We start from the raw sequence: 15,277 nt of genomic DNA on the forward strand, positions 1-15,277 counted from the left end.
AGCATAAACAAAATCTTAATTTTTATATTCTAACTAGTATTTAAGTAAAAGATTTATATGTAAAACGACAAACCACCAGTTTTTGCTTTCAACTTTATAAAAAATTTTTATAAATTTTTGAAGGCCAACAAGTCAAGTTTAATAAAGTTTGTTTTTTTCAATAGACGTTTTTTTATATTCTTTTTTATAACTTTAATGCTAAAATGCATTGCCAGCAAATGTTAAACATATTTGTATGTATAAAAATAATTTAAGCTGGAATTAAAACAATCACACAAAATGTTTGACACTAATGGGAATTTTAAAACCTCAGTTAAGTTTTAATATGTGAAGAATATTAACCCATTGTGCAAAATACTTTATATTTAGAGTTTACCAGTAATCTTCATAATAACTAGCAAAACTTAGTCTGAGCTTTTTGAAGGCAAAAAGTGAATGAAGTCGTCTAAAGGACGACTATAAAAAAGACTATATACGACTTCTTATTCTTTAGACTCGTCTATATAATAACCTATAGAATAGACTATAGACGAGTCGACAAGACAGAGTAAAAACTGGACTATAGAATAAACAATAGACTTGTCTATAAAATAAGATATAAACTCGTCGATAAAATAGACTATAGACTAATCTATAGCATGGACTATATATTCGTCTATATAATAAACTATATACTCATCTGTATAATAGACTATAGTCTCACCTATAGCATAGACAATAGACTCAACTATTGAACAGATTATAGATCGTCTACAGGACATACATTAGACTCATCTATAGGACAAACTATAAGTAAATCTATAGGACAGTCTATAGACGTTTCTATAGAACAGAGTATAGACCCGTTTTTGTATAGAATAGAGATTCGTTTATAGAGTAGACTAATATACTCGCCTATTGAATATAATGTAGACTCGCCTATAGGACATACTATAAACTCGATTATAGACAAATCTATACGACAAACTAAAGACGAGTCTATACAACAGACTATCGATGATGCTATAGGACAGACTCGTCTATAATATACAATAAACTTTGTGCTCGTCTATAAATATACTATAAACTCATCTATAGAATAGCCTAGATGAGTCAATATCTATAGAATAGACTATAGACTCGTCTATAGAATAGAGTATAGACTCGTCAATAGAATAGACTATAGATTCGTCAATAGAATAGACAAGTCTATAGAATATACCATAGACTCGTCTATATAATAGACTATAGACTCGTTTATATTATAGACTATACCTTCGTCGATAGAATAGACTCTAGACTCGTCTATAGAATAGACTATAGACTCGTTTATAGAATAGACTATAGTCTCGTGTATAGAATAGACTATAGACTCGTCTATAGAATAGACTATTGACTCGTCTATAGAATAGACTATAGGTTCGTCAATAGAATAGACTATAGATTCGTCCATAGAATAGACTCGTCTATAGAATATACCATAGACTCGTCTATAGAATAGACTATAGACTCATCTATAGAATAGACTTTAGATTCGTCTATAGAATAGAGTATAGACTCATCTATAGAATAGACTATAGACTAGATTATAGACTCGTTTATAGAATAGACTATAGACTTATTTGTAGAATATTCTGTAGACTCGTCAATAGAATAGACTATTGGCTCATCTGTAGAATAGACTATAGATTCGTCTATAGAATAGAGTATAGACTCGTCAAAAGAATAGACTATACACCCGTTTATATTATAGAATATAGACTCGTCAATAGAATAGACTATAGATTCGTCAATAGAATAGACTGTAGACTCGTCTATAGAATGGAGTATATACTCGTCCATAGAATAGACTATAGACTCGTTTATAGAATAGAGTACAGACTCTTCTATAGAATAGACTATAGACTCGTTTATAGAATAGATTACAAACTCGTCTATAAAGTAGAATATAGTCCCGTTTATAGGCGAGACTATAGACTAATCTATAGGTCAGATTATAGACTCGTCTATAGGACATATTATGGACTTGTCTGTAGAACAGACTATAAACTCGTCTATAGGACGGACATACTATGTACACGTCTATAGGAAATACTATAGACTTTTCTATCGGACAGACTATAGACTCGTCTATACTTTTACTTGTCTAGACTATATTGACTGCTATAGGTTGGACTATAAAATTGTCTATAGAATAAACTAAATAACAGATTATAGGCTTGCTTATAGGATAGACTAAAGACTCGTGTATAGGACAGATTATAGACTCATCTATAGAATATAGATAGACTGTAAACTCCGTATAGTTAACTATATACATACCAGACCTGGGATAAATGCATTAAATGTGTTAATGCATTAACAATTTTTTCTACATTAAAAAAAATTAATGTTAATGCAAGTTTATTGCATTAACATTAACATGGGTACATTTAATGCATTAAATTTGCATTAACATTAAATATTTTTAAATTTAATGCATTAATTTTACATTAACATTAAATATTTGTGAAATTAATGCATTAATTTTGCATTAACATTAAATATTTTTGAATTTAATGCATTAATTTTCCATTAACATTAAATAATAAATAATAAAATTAATGCATTAATTTTCCATTAACATTAATGTATAAAATAATTTATAAAAATAAGAATACAGCGCTAAAGTCCTCGGTCTAACAAAATTCAAGTAAAATTGAATGTGTTAAAGTCCTTTCTAATAAGTCCTATACTCGATAATACATATTAGAAGAATAGTATCACTTCCCAGATATTCCATTTTTAGTTTATTTTGTTAAAGTCCTTTCTAATAAGTCCTATACTCGATAATACATATTAGAAGAATAATATCACTTCCCAGATATTCCTTTTTTAGTTTATTTTGTCTGTGGAATCTTATATAAATATCATATTTAAAACACACAAGTTTGAATGGAATATAGGAGTTATTAGAAAGGACTTTAACCTATTTAATTTTAGTTGTTTAGTTAGATCGAGGTCTTTTGAGCTGTATTTTTATTTATGTTTATCAATTTTTATATATATTAATGTTAATGGAATATTAATGCATTAATTTTATTGCTTATTGAATGTTAATGTAAAATTAATGCACTAAATTCAGATATATTTAATGTTAATGCAAAATTAATGCATTAATTTCAAAAATATTTAATGTTAATGTAAAATTAATGCATTAAATTCAAAAATATTTAATGTTAATGGAAATTTAATGCATTAAATTTTAAAAATTTAATGTTAATGCAATATTTTTTACATTAAATTAATTTTTTTTTAATTTAATGTTAATGCAAAATTAATGGAAATCGCCCAGGTCTGATACATACACAATTAAAAATTTACCTATAATTTGCGCAGCACTATAAGTCACAATAATAATGTGCAATTTGTTAAGTTATATTACTTTTATGTTTATAATTATTTAGCTAAATGTTATAATAAAATTTAAGTATAATTAATTCAAAGAAGACAAACAAACAAAAAAATTACTTACATTTTCTATTGTTGCTGTTAATAAAGTTGATTGGTCAAGATGTTGTCACCTTCCATATACAATAATAACCAAGAGATGGGGTCTTTAAAATAATCCACAAATTTACGAGCGAAAAATTTAAATTTACACAAATTTATTTATCAATGACAAATTTAGTCAACAAATGATTTTTTTTCGAATTAAGCCGTATTTAAAATGTTATTTTTAAAACGATTTTAATTAAATAACTTTGTAAGCTTTAATATGACACGATATTTTAATATTTTACTTTCAGATTATTTCACTTTTTTTGTTAAACATGAAGATGATCTCAGTATTACTGGGGTTAAATTTAATTTAAATAAATTTTTTATCTTTTTAATAATATTTCAAACACGTAATCAGCCTTAAACAGATATTTATTTATATTAATTTATTTTATTTATTTTTTTCACTTAGATATTTTATTAATAAATTTGTTAGATATTTTTTTAAATTTTGTTTGATTTAAATAAAGACCGTTGTTTAAATTCTAAATTATAAACACGTTTCACTTAAAAACAATTTGAACATTTTTTGTTGTTGTTTTGTGCATTTAACAGATACTTTACACACAATTTTAACACTGAAATATACAATGGGTAGTATTCTTTAGAATACAAAATGATTATCTTTTCTTTTTATTTTTTTGTTTAAAACATTTTTTTTTGTTTATTTATTTTTTCTAATTTCTTATATAAAAATAAGATTAAGGAGTGTTATTTAACCGCTTTTAAGTGTTTTTGTTTCTGTTGCTGGTTTTAGTTTTTTTCTTTAAACACACGTTCCTTTTGATTTCTTTTGTGAAGAGTTTTGATCTGTAAATAAAAGAAGAGTATAAAATATTAAGTTGTGTATTAGATTAAGAAATTTTGATAATAATTAGTATATATGGGGGTTAAAAAATTTTTTGTATTTTAGAGAGAATCAAACTGGAAACAAAAGAATGAAAATAAAGTGTTTAACAAAAAGATATAAGTTGAAATATTTAGACGGGTTTCTGACATATTTATTTAAGTTTGTTAGAAACAAAACAACTTAAGTAATCATATTTCTTATTGTTTATTAAGACAAGCGTATAAAGACATTAAAAATTTTAAAACAAAAACAAGGAATATGAAATGGATTTCCTACAAAATTTCTGTAGTGATGTGTGATGTTAATAAAAATAAAATTTAAAAAGAATGTAAGAATTTTATAGTTGATTGTGACTAATTTTTTCGACATTGGTATAGTATTTATACAAAGCAATTTCAGGCGCTGTAGCAATTTCGGCAATTACTTCCATTTTTTTCTAATTCACCAATATAATTTTTAAATATTTATGATCAACAGAGAATATATTGGGGAATTTTCGTCTCCTCTTATTCTCTCCTCTAGGTCCTATTGTATTAATAAAGACGATCGATTAAACAGTATTGTTTGAAACCTAAGCAACTTCAACTTAAAACAAGTGAGAGTGTTACATTCTCATATACCCACCATCAAACCGTTAAAGGAATGCTCCCCTATAAACATTAGGGTGATAGTACTCATCAAATTAACTGAAGAGAATCTTTATAGAATTTTGTCATACATTTTTTTAAACCAATTTTGGTTCGTATAAAACATGTTTACATCGAATATCACTTCTCGACACTTTCCGCATGAAATTCGGTAGGAAGATTTACGTTCCTATAAAAGTTTCTTCTATCAAATTTCATAACTGTAAACGTATTTTTAAGACAGCAATGAACGTTAAAGTAATTTTCTGAAGGGAACCCTATATGCGGGTAGGATCAATTACGAACCTATATCAAATTTGGTAGAGAGATTTTAACTCGTATAAAACATATGTGTGTCATATTTTTAAGCCAGTAATGAGCTTTAAAGTCATTTTTTGAAGAGGAGGGGTCAATCACTTGCAGATTCTCATTAAAGTTCGTAGAGAGGTTTTGGCTCGTAAGAAACTTATAAGTATACATATGTCGAATTTCATTTCTATACTTGTACTTTTAAGCCAGTAATGAGCGTTAAAGTAATTATCTGAAAGAAATCTTATATGGGGAGTAGGGTCAATTATAGACCTATCCACACAACATTTGGTAGATAGGATTTTGCCCGTAAGAGTCTTACTTATGTCAAATTTCATTACTTTACTCGTATTTTTAAGCCAGTGATGAGTGTTAAAGTCGTTTTTTTTTTTAAGGGAACCTTATATGGGGGGTAGGGTTAATTATGAACCGATCTACATAAAATTTGATAGAGAGATTTTGGTTAGCATGAAACTTATGTGTGTCGAATTTCGTCGCTATACTCGTATTTTTAAGGCAGTAATAAGCGTTAAAGTAATTTTCTGAAGCGGACCTTATATGGGCGGTAGGGTCAATTATGGACCGTAGAGAGATTTTGACTCTCAGGAAACTTATGTGTGTTGAATTTCATCGCTATATTCGTATTTTTAAGCTAGTAATGAAATTTATAGTCATTTTCTGAAGGCGACCTTATAAGGGCGGTAGGGTCAATTATTGACCGATCCATATAAAATTTGATAGAAAGATTTTGAATATCATGAAACTTATGTGTGTTGAATTTCATAGCTATATTCGTATGTTTAAGCCCGTAATGAGCGTTATAGTCATTTTCTGAAGGGGACCTTATATGGGGGGTAGGGTCAATTATGAACCGATAGTTATCAAATTTGGTAGGGACATTTCGGCTCATATGAGACTTATTCATGTCAAATTTCATCGCTATACTCATACTTTTAAAACAGATATGCCCGTTAAAGCCGTTTTTCGGCGGTCCACTTGTATGGGGGCTTTCCGAAAATGTGGACCGATAATGCCCATTTTCATTACCAAACAAACAAATCTTATCTTGTGAAAACCTATTTGTGGAAAATTTCAACCCTCTAGCTCATTTTGTTCGGACTCTATCGTGCTTTCAAGAGACAGACGGACGGATATGCCTAGATCGTCTTAGAATTTAATAAGGACCCAGAATATATATATATATATATATATATATATATATATATATATATATATATATATATATATAAATTTATTATAAATTTTATATATATATATATATATATATATATAAAATCAATATACCCCCATCTTTTTTTATGGTGGTTATAAATAGCCAAATAAGACTTATAAGATCAATAAGCTTTAAATTAGTAGGCGTAGCTATAATATGGACACGCCTACTTTTTGTATATAAAATTTATGCACGTAAATCCAAAAAATATGAGTCAATTTTACAAAATATTTTTAAAATGTATTCAAATTTATACCATAAATAAAAAATTCGTTTTAAACAGTGAATAAAAGAGGTGGTGTGTCATAATTTCCATGGACATAATGACAATTTCAAAAGTGTTACAATGTCCAAGAGCAATGCGACAAAAAGTCCATGTATGTCAAAGAGTCCATTTATCAAAAAAAAAGGCTTATTTTAGCGAAGCCGGTATTTGAAATTCCCCAGAGTTTGAAACTTCTGCGCCCGGCCGAAGGCCGTCTATCTAGCACACCTTTTAAAAGGAATCCAAAATGCAACATACAACAAATTTAGGAGCAATTCTTTTCGGGCTAAGTGTGTCCCTTTCTTAAATTCTAAACAAATTTTCCAATACATTTCTTTTTTAAAAGTGTCACAATGTCCATGGACATTATGACATTTTAAAAACGTGACATAATGTCCATGGACATTGTGTCGCTTTAAGGTGTGTCATAAGGTCTATGGACATTATGATACGCCACCAATAAAAAAGATTTCCAAAACAATAAAACAAAAGTGGGCGTGGTCACGATATTACTGCCCACATTTAGTGCAGACTTATCCCAAATTTTATGCCAAGCATGTGTATTAGATTTAAAATAATATATTTATTTAAAATTTAAAATACATTTAATCAATAAGGGATAATAATGTCTTTTTCAGATGTTTGTACTAATAACTCTAAAAATTTCGGGATCGCAATGTTTACTATATGGCACTCTGCTAAGTAATAACAAACTAAAAATGTTGTAAGTGTGCTCATTTTATCAGTCAGGGTGTCACGGGTTTAATCTGTTGCACTAAAACTGCACATTTAATTAACCTTAAGTTTACATTTGAAAAGTTTCACTCTTAAATTTATGAAGTTGACCATTAGGTATTTTAAAAAAATCTAATAATACTTGTTATTTTTAGTTTCATTTTTCTCCCCAAATCTGATCAAGGTTTTTCTTTCTACAATTCAATAGTAAAAAACATTTTTAACGATACATTTTTAACCATACAACTTTACTACTTGGCATTAACTGTAACAAACTCCTTTTAGCCATTATTTTCATCGCGATTTCTAAGGTATTTTTCAGTTGTAATAAAAACTGCACAAAAATATTTTTAAACAATGCGAATTTTTGGTTGTTGGAAAAAAAACATACATATAATATTATTAACAAGAAAACTAAAGAAAAATGTAGATCACATTTAAAAGCATAAAAATTTTGTTGTATTTTTTGGGTACTTATGAAGAATGTATGGAGTGTAGTAAACTATTTCAATAACTATTATTTTTAGTGGGTTTTTTGTGGCTTTTTTGGCGAATTTGATCATGATGTTTATATTTTTGTGTTGACCTCTTTTATTCAGTTAAAGTAGTGAAAGAAATTGCGTTATTCTTCCCCCAAAGTTGTAGTGAAAAAAATAAGCTAAACAAAGAAAAACGCCGTTAAGCACTTGGCGGTAAAAGTGCAGTTAAACTAAAGAAACAATGTCTCATTTTTTGCGTTTTTTTGTAGTTAGTGGCTGGAATTGTATTCTTGGGAGGGTATTATGAGTTTGTTTTCATATTTGTAATGTATTGCTTTAACACCCACTTTCGATGAATTCAGAATTAGTAACTCGATAGAAAGACTCCCTCTGTTCATTTAAAATAATACGACAAACATTGTACATAACCCTTTTGAAACAGGTCCATGATCTCTTTACGACAATGGTAAGCTCACTATTGACAGACAATCCGTTGCCAATAGTGAGCTTATCACGTTTGTTAACATTTAGACAACGGATGTGTATAAAATTTAGATTTAGACAACGAATTGTTGTTGATAACATTGCGACATAGTGTTGTCGTACGAATGTATATACTTTGACAACGGATGTTATTGAAAAATTATAAACTCTTTGGTGTCAATTTGGTACCAGGCGTGTATATTTCATTTTAACTCTGTGTACAAAGTTCATCAGTTTGTTAAATTTTGATCCAATGAAGGACCTTGACCTCATATTAGTAGTAAAGACGAAACCCAATCTAGAAGGAATCTTGATAAATCGTAACACAGATCGAGCCATATTGGACCCTAGTCCTCATATAAAGAAGCCTTCAGTAAACAACTTTAACGATCATTACTGATTACAAAGAAGTAACTAATCTTGTTCAACTAATCTATAATTGATCGTATCATTAATAAGTATAAAGACTTCTTTATACAATCTGATTATTGGTAATTAATCGCATATGTATGTATATCTTAATTCACTATAAATACGCATTATTAAAAAATTTATCAGTTTACTAAATTCTGATCAATGGAAGGGCCTTGACCTCATAATAGTAGTTCACAACAAAATTCAATTTAAAAGTCAAGTTCTGACCTTTTACACCTGGCACTCAGGTGTCATATATAGACCTAATGATGGACAAATGTGCGAATATGATAGTCTTAAATTCCGACCAGATCTCAGGGTCTTGAAGGATCTACAACCGATATTTTGATTTCTCGAAACGTGAAGAAATCTTAGTCCATTAGTAATAATATCAAAATGTAATTTTGAATACATTTCATGACAGTGTAAGTTGTGAAGATCGAACCAAAGTGGACCGCCCTACTTAGTGCTGACAATTAGGTGATGTAGCATATCACATAGTCGATCAAGTTCACTACTACTCGTTTTCCTTACAGTTTTATTAAAACTTTTTATTTCTTTTAGCACTATTTTTTTGCGCAAAATAAAAACAAACCGAAGAAATAAGGTAAAATTGTTTGGTTTTGAAAATTGAATGTGCCGGACGACTGCCAGCCAAGTTGCCTGGCTGACACTCAGTTAACACAATTGTTGGTTGGTTTGTTTTGTTGTTAAATAAATGAGGTCAATTGCATGCGCCGGCAACGATGACGGCGACAACGATGACGACGACGACGCCGCACATAAAATCCCAAAAACGTCAATGTTTATTGTAAAACTATACAGTTGTATGGTGCAGTAGTGCATTCATTACTTTGTGGTGCATGATGGTGTTGTATGCCACACAAAACATTTAAGAAGCACCTAAAGGTAGTTGTTTTTATATTTGTTGCCTTTTCTTTTTCTTTCTTCTTATTAATTTAATAGTCAAAAGTCGGCTTTGTAGTAATGATAATAATGACGGCTTTAGATGATGATGAGATTGATGATGAAGTTACTAGTTGGTAGTGGTGTTGGTGGTAAATTGCATGGTGGTATTTGTAAATTATTTCTTACTTTTGTTTCAATTATATTTCAATGACTGTTTATATCAGACGTAAGTAAGTAAGTAAAAGTTGCCTGATTATTTTTGGCCATTTTACAGTTTAGAGACCATAAACTAACAAAAGCTCGTAAAAAATTTACTCTAAAACTTTGATATCCCCTTAAAAGAAACTCCAATTTCTATTGATGATCTTCGTTGTTACATACATGTTTCTATCTATCTGTCTGTCTAATTTCAACAAGTACTTCTTCGTATGTTTTGAAAAAGTCGTAAAATAAGAAAACAACTTTAAAAAAATAAATAAAACACAATTTCACTGACGTTTTTCACTTAAAATGTTTATCAAGATTTTGTGTACAACTAGTCAGAGGATTAGCCTGATTTTTTCCACAATTTCAGTTTATGAATATTCACTCTGCTAACAACTCTTATAGCCAATGAAGATTAAATAATAGAAACCGAAAGAAAAAATTGAAAAACACAAAAATTACCTTTCACTTTAATGTTTTTCAATTTTAGCATTTTTTTCTTCGTTTTTTTTATTGCAAATGTTTTATTTGAATACAACATGTAGCTAGTGAGTGTGCTTCATGTATGTTGAGGGAGTTTTGCAGTGGAAATAATTATTTTATTAGATTTTTTGTTGTTTAGTTTAAAACATTTTGATTGTTTTATTTGGACAAATGTTTGGCCTTTTTTTCCGCATGTCATTGTTTAATTAGTTAATTATTTTAATGGCAAGTTTAATACGAAATTTGTGGAAAAAAGGAGTTTTGAACAAAAAGCTTAATGTCTAGAAATGAAGGAAAAAGTTCAAATTAGGAAGTGTCTTTTGGTATTTCCTTAAGAGATATGGGAGGTTAAGTAATTAATAGAGGAAAAAAGGTTATAAAATAACAAATTCGTTTAAGTGCCTTCCATATGTTGTTCATCCTTATAAAATTTGGAGGTTGGGTCTACGTTAATCCTGAACTTCATCGAGGCATTAGCCTCTTTAAGAGAATTGTCGACATTAAACTCATTTTCTTAGGGCTGGGTCAAGTAAGGTCCGATCACTACGGCAGGGTTATCAAGGCAAATCTAAAATTTAGTTGTGTCACATTTTTTCGAGACACGAGTATATTAATCATAATTATAAGCTTAAAGGATCTGTTTGAGTGGTTCAGTTGTATGGCTCCCAAGTGAAATAATGTACCGATCTTAACCATTTGTAATAGGTTTCTTTCCTGATAAGAACATATTTCAAATTTCATTGAATTATCCTGAAAATTGCGATCTGTAGTTTGATTACAAAGTTTACATGGATGGACGGACAGACGGTCAGACGGACGGACATAACTAAATCGCTTCAGAAAAAGATTTTCTTTAAGGTTTCTATAGGACCAATATTGGAGGTTCCGTTGTTATCTTCAAAATTGCGATCTGTAGTTTGATTACAAAGTTTACACGGATGGACGGACAGACGGTTAGACGGACGGACTAAATCGCCTCAGAAAATGATTTTCTTTAAGGCGGCTATATTACCAATATTGGAGGTTCCGTTGTTAGGAGCATGGAACGATCTTAACCATTTGTAATAGATTTCTTCCCTGATAAGAACATTTATTATATGTAATGGAATTATCTTCAAAATTGCGACCTGTAGTTTGATTACAAAGTTTACATGGATGGACGGAAAATGATTTTCTTTAAGATGGGAATAAGACCAATATTATTGTATGTAACAAAGCACTAACCCAATATACCCTCCCCACTAAAGTGATGTGGGGTATAAAAATACTATAAAATTGTCGGGCATTGTCGACCATTTCATACCCTTCCTTACTTTTGAGCATTTGAGTTGTTTTTACCTTAATTCCGAAATATTTTAACAATTTGTCGACAAAGAATATAATTCAAGTCATTTGCATGGTGTTCAAATTGAATAATCTACTGATCTTTATCATTTTCAATAGGCTTTGTCCTTGTGGCAAGTAAAGGAATAAATATGTGCCAAATTTGATCGAATTATGTGTCTTGAAAATTGCAACCTGTAGCGTGCGCATAAAGAGATGAAATAATTCAATTTAAAGGGGGTTCTAATTAAAAAGGTCAATAAACTGGTTCCCAAATATGGAACAAATTTAGACAATGAAAAGTACTAATCTTAATAAATTGTCACCAAGGTAATTGTTTTAAGCTTCCTGCCTCATGATATATTTAGGAATAATTTTTGTTAAAAATTTTTAACAAGGGTCTCGATATAACATATTATTTTAATATATGACGACATCAATTAATTCATAAAAGATAACATGTAGGGGGGCTAGGGTGAAATAAAGGCTGATCATTATGTAATCTTGCAGTATTATTTATGCTTGTATAACACGTAGTTATGCCTATTTTTGTACATATATTAGAGTATTTGGCATAATCATTGGCTTTAAAGTCCAATTTAGGCAGTCCGGTGGTATGGGGACTATGTGCAATAATGGATTGATATCAACCAATAGGTTTAGTTCTTGGGTCAAAAGTAATACGTTTATAAAACAAGTAAGAAGTTATAGTCGGGCGAGGCCGACCATATAATACCCTACCCCTGTTACAAAAATAAAATGTGATTTAATTTTCATAATAAAGCATTAAGTTGAATTGTTGTACCTTGCCTTAAATTATACTTAAGCCATTTATTGTTGAATAAAATTGTGGACATTTAAGTCAAATTTTGAAGGGGACTTTAAAAAGGGGCTATTGTCAAATGAGACCCTATAATTATAAAATTCTTGAGGGTCATTAAGGCTAGTATAGAACTGCAGCTTTGCAGCTTTTTGTCGAGATACGAGTATATTAAACATAATTATGAACTTAAAATCCCTCTTTGACGGGTTCAGTTGTAAGGGGGCTAGGTGAAATAAAAGACCGATGTTAACCATTTCGTCTCCGGTACCATAGAAGATCATCTGCCAAATTTCTTTGAATTATCTTCAAAATTGCGACCTGTAGTTTGATTACAAGGTTTACAAGTCCTATTCGGGGGTTCAGTTGTATGGGGGCTAGGTGAGAAAATAGACCGATGTTAACCATTTTCAATAGTCTTTGTCTCCGGTACCATAGAAGATCATCTGCCAAATTGCATTCAATTATCTTCAAAATCTTATCCTGTAGTTTGATTATAAAGTTTACAAGCCCTATTCAGGAGTTCAGTTGTATGGGGGGCCAGGTGAAATAATGGGCCGATGTTAACCATTTGCAATAGGCTTTGTCTCTGTGACAATAGAAGATCATGTGCCTAATTTTATTGAATTATCTTCAAAATTGCGACCTGTAGTTTGATTTCAAGGTTTATATGGACGGACGGACGGACATAGCTAAATCGACTCAGAATATGATTCTAAGCCAATTGGTATACTTTAAGGTGGGTATAGAACCAATATTATTGTGCGTTACAATTATAATTACGACCTGTAGTTGGATTACAAGGTTTACATGGCTACATACAGACAGACTGGCAAATATAGGGGAGGACATGGCTTAATCGAATTAGAAAATAATTCCGAGCCGATTGGTATACTTTAAGATGGGTATACATTAATCCACTAAAGTGTTGTAGGGTATACAAATTGCGATCGATATATTGATTTTTAGATTTTACATGGATTTACGGGTAGATGAACCCATTTGTTCGTTGCTAACATGTCGGGTCAGATCGAATAAGAATGTCTCAGTTAGTAAGGTGTAGGACTTTTGTTTTTGAGCTTTAATGTTTGTAACGTTTAAAATACTTGTGGGTTAAGGAGTAAAAACACGATTTAGATCTGGAATTCTTGGGAAAACTTTTTCATTCCTTTTAAATTTGTAAATTAATCCAAAAAAATTTTTACAAAATTTTTGTTTTGTAATAAATCCCTTAAAGTTTTGTCAATTTCTTTAAATGCATGAGTTTTAAAATCCAATAAAAATATTAGCTGATGATTTATTTTAATTTTCACATTAACTTTGCAATTATTGGCCCATTGTTATGTTATAAATTTATTTATCTTTTTATTAATTATGCACAGCATGGGTTTCATGTTTAATTTTTTAAAAATATAGGTATTTATGTTAAATTTATTTTAACAAATCACTAAAATTTTGTAATGCACTTTCTTTATCAAAAAAAATTCACTTGATTCATTCACTGTTAATCCAAGCAATTAAATATTACATGTTTAAATATGTTTTCAACAATTTGCATAAAATAAGAAAAACATGCAATTTGTTTTCACTGATTATATATTGTTTTCCTTTGCTCTCTTTTCAAATAAAACACAGTATGGGCAAAATATGATTACAGCCAAGTTGTTTGTTTAATAATAATTTTACTAATAAAACTTTTTTTAATTTTTTTTAATTATATACAAATGGTTTTTGTTAATATATACAATTTGGTTTTATAAGTTTTGTAGATTTTTTTAAAAATATTTGTTTTTTTTTCACTTAAAATTGTATTTTTGTTAAATTTTTTAATTCAAAATTTTTGGGATATTTTTTGTTTAATTTTTAATAAAAATTCTTTATTTTGGTTTTTTGTGTAATTATTATTTTGTTTAATATATTTTAAACTCACTTTTAAATTTTCAATTATTTTTGAATTTTTTTGTTTTTGCTAGCAACGCTTATATCAAAAAACACCTGTTGTTGTATAATCCACCATAAAGTCAACAAAGTGTTTTGATTTTCTCTAAGCCACAAAATTTATTTATTAAAATTTTGTTTATATTTTTTCTGGCTATTTATTTCAATTGCGCATGAGCAGTAGTTTTGCAAACACACACACACACTGTTTTTAATTTTAATTAAACTCTTAAAAATATGCAATAAAATTTTGCAAAAATCAATTTGGGCGTTTAATTAAACTCTTTGTTCAATTAGCAAAGAAACCGCTATAATTCCAATAAACAATTGTCATGTTTTGTTAAACAAAAAGAAAAACTAAACCGTCGGTAAACGTTTCTAACGTAGAAATACTGCGGCAACACGTTAAAACGCCTCAATAGTTCGCTCTAAACTGAAGTTAAGCCACAACAGAGAAACAAGTGGGAGCCCCAAATTAACACAACACTAGACTCTTACTAACTAACACTGCACGACAGATACCTATGTTTGTATGTATGTACACACAGAGATATCACACACCACAAAATAAAAGCATGGCTTAAAGAAGAAATGAAAGATGGAAGACAAAAAAGTAAACAACACAAATAAAACCAATAAGGAGACAAAAACCGGTTTTAATTCAACTTTAATTTTTGTTTATTATT

The 15,277-nt window shown here is 29.3% G+C and overlaps 1 long non-coding RNA gene across 1 annotated transcript in view; it reads right to left on the reverse strand.

Annotated features, from left to right (window-relative positions):
• Nucleotides 1-15,029, reverse strand: part of LOC119610562 — a 70,084-nt gene extending 55,055 nt beyond the window's left edge. The window contains exons 1-2 of the long non-coding RNA XR_005232004.1: nucleotides 14,584-15,029; nucleotides 3,494-4,329 (exon numbers count right to left, since the gene is read on the reverse strand). This is a non-coding gene — a long non-coding RNA (uncharacterized LOC119610562). The remainder of the gene's footprint in view (nucleotides 1-3,493; nucleotides 4,330-14,583) is intronic.
• Nucleotides 15,030-15,277: the final 248 nt, after the last annotated feature.

The sequence above is a fragment of the Lucilia sericata genome, unplaced genomic scaffold, assembly GCF_015586225.1.
Source record: "Lucilia sericata isolate MDLA Ls3-8-SP2 unplaced genomic scaffold, ASM1558622v1 Contig001229F_arrow, whole genome shotgun sequence".
Taxonomy (NCBI): Eukaryota; Metazoa; Arthropoda; class Insecta; order Diptera; family Calliphoridae; genus Lucilia; species Lucilia sericata.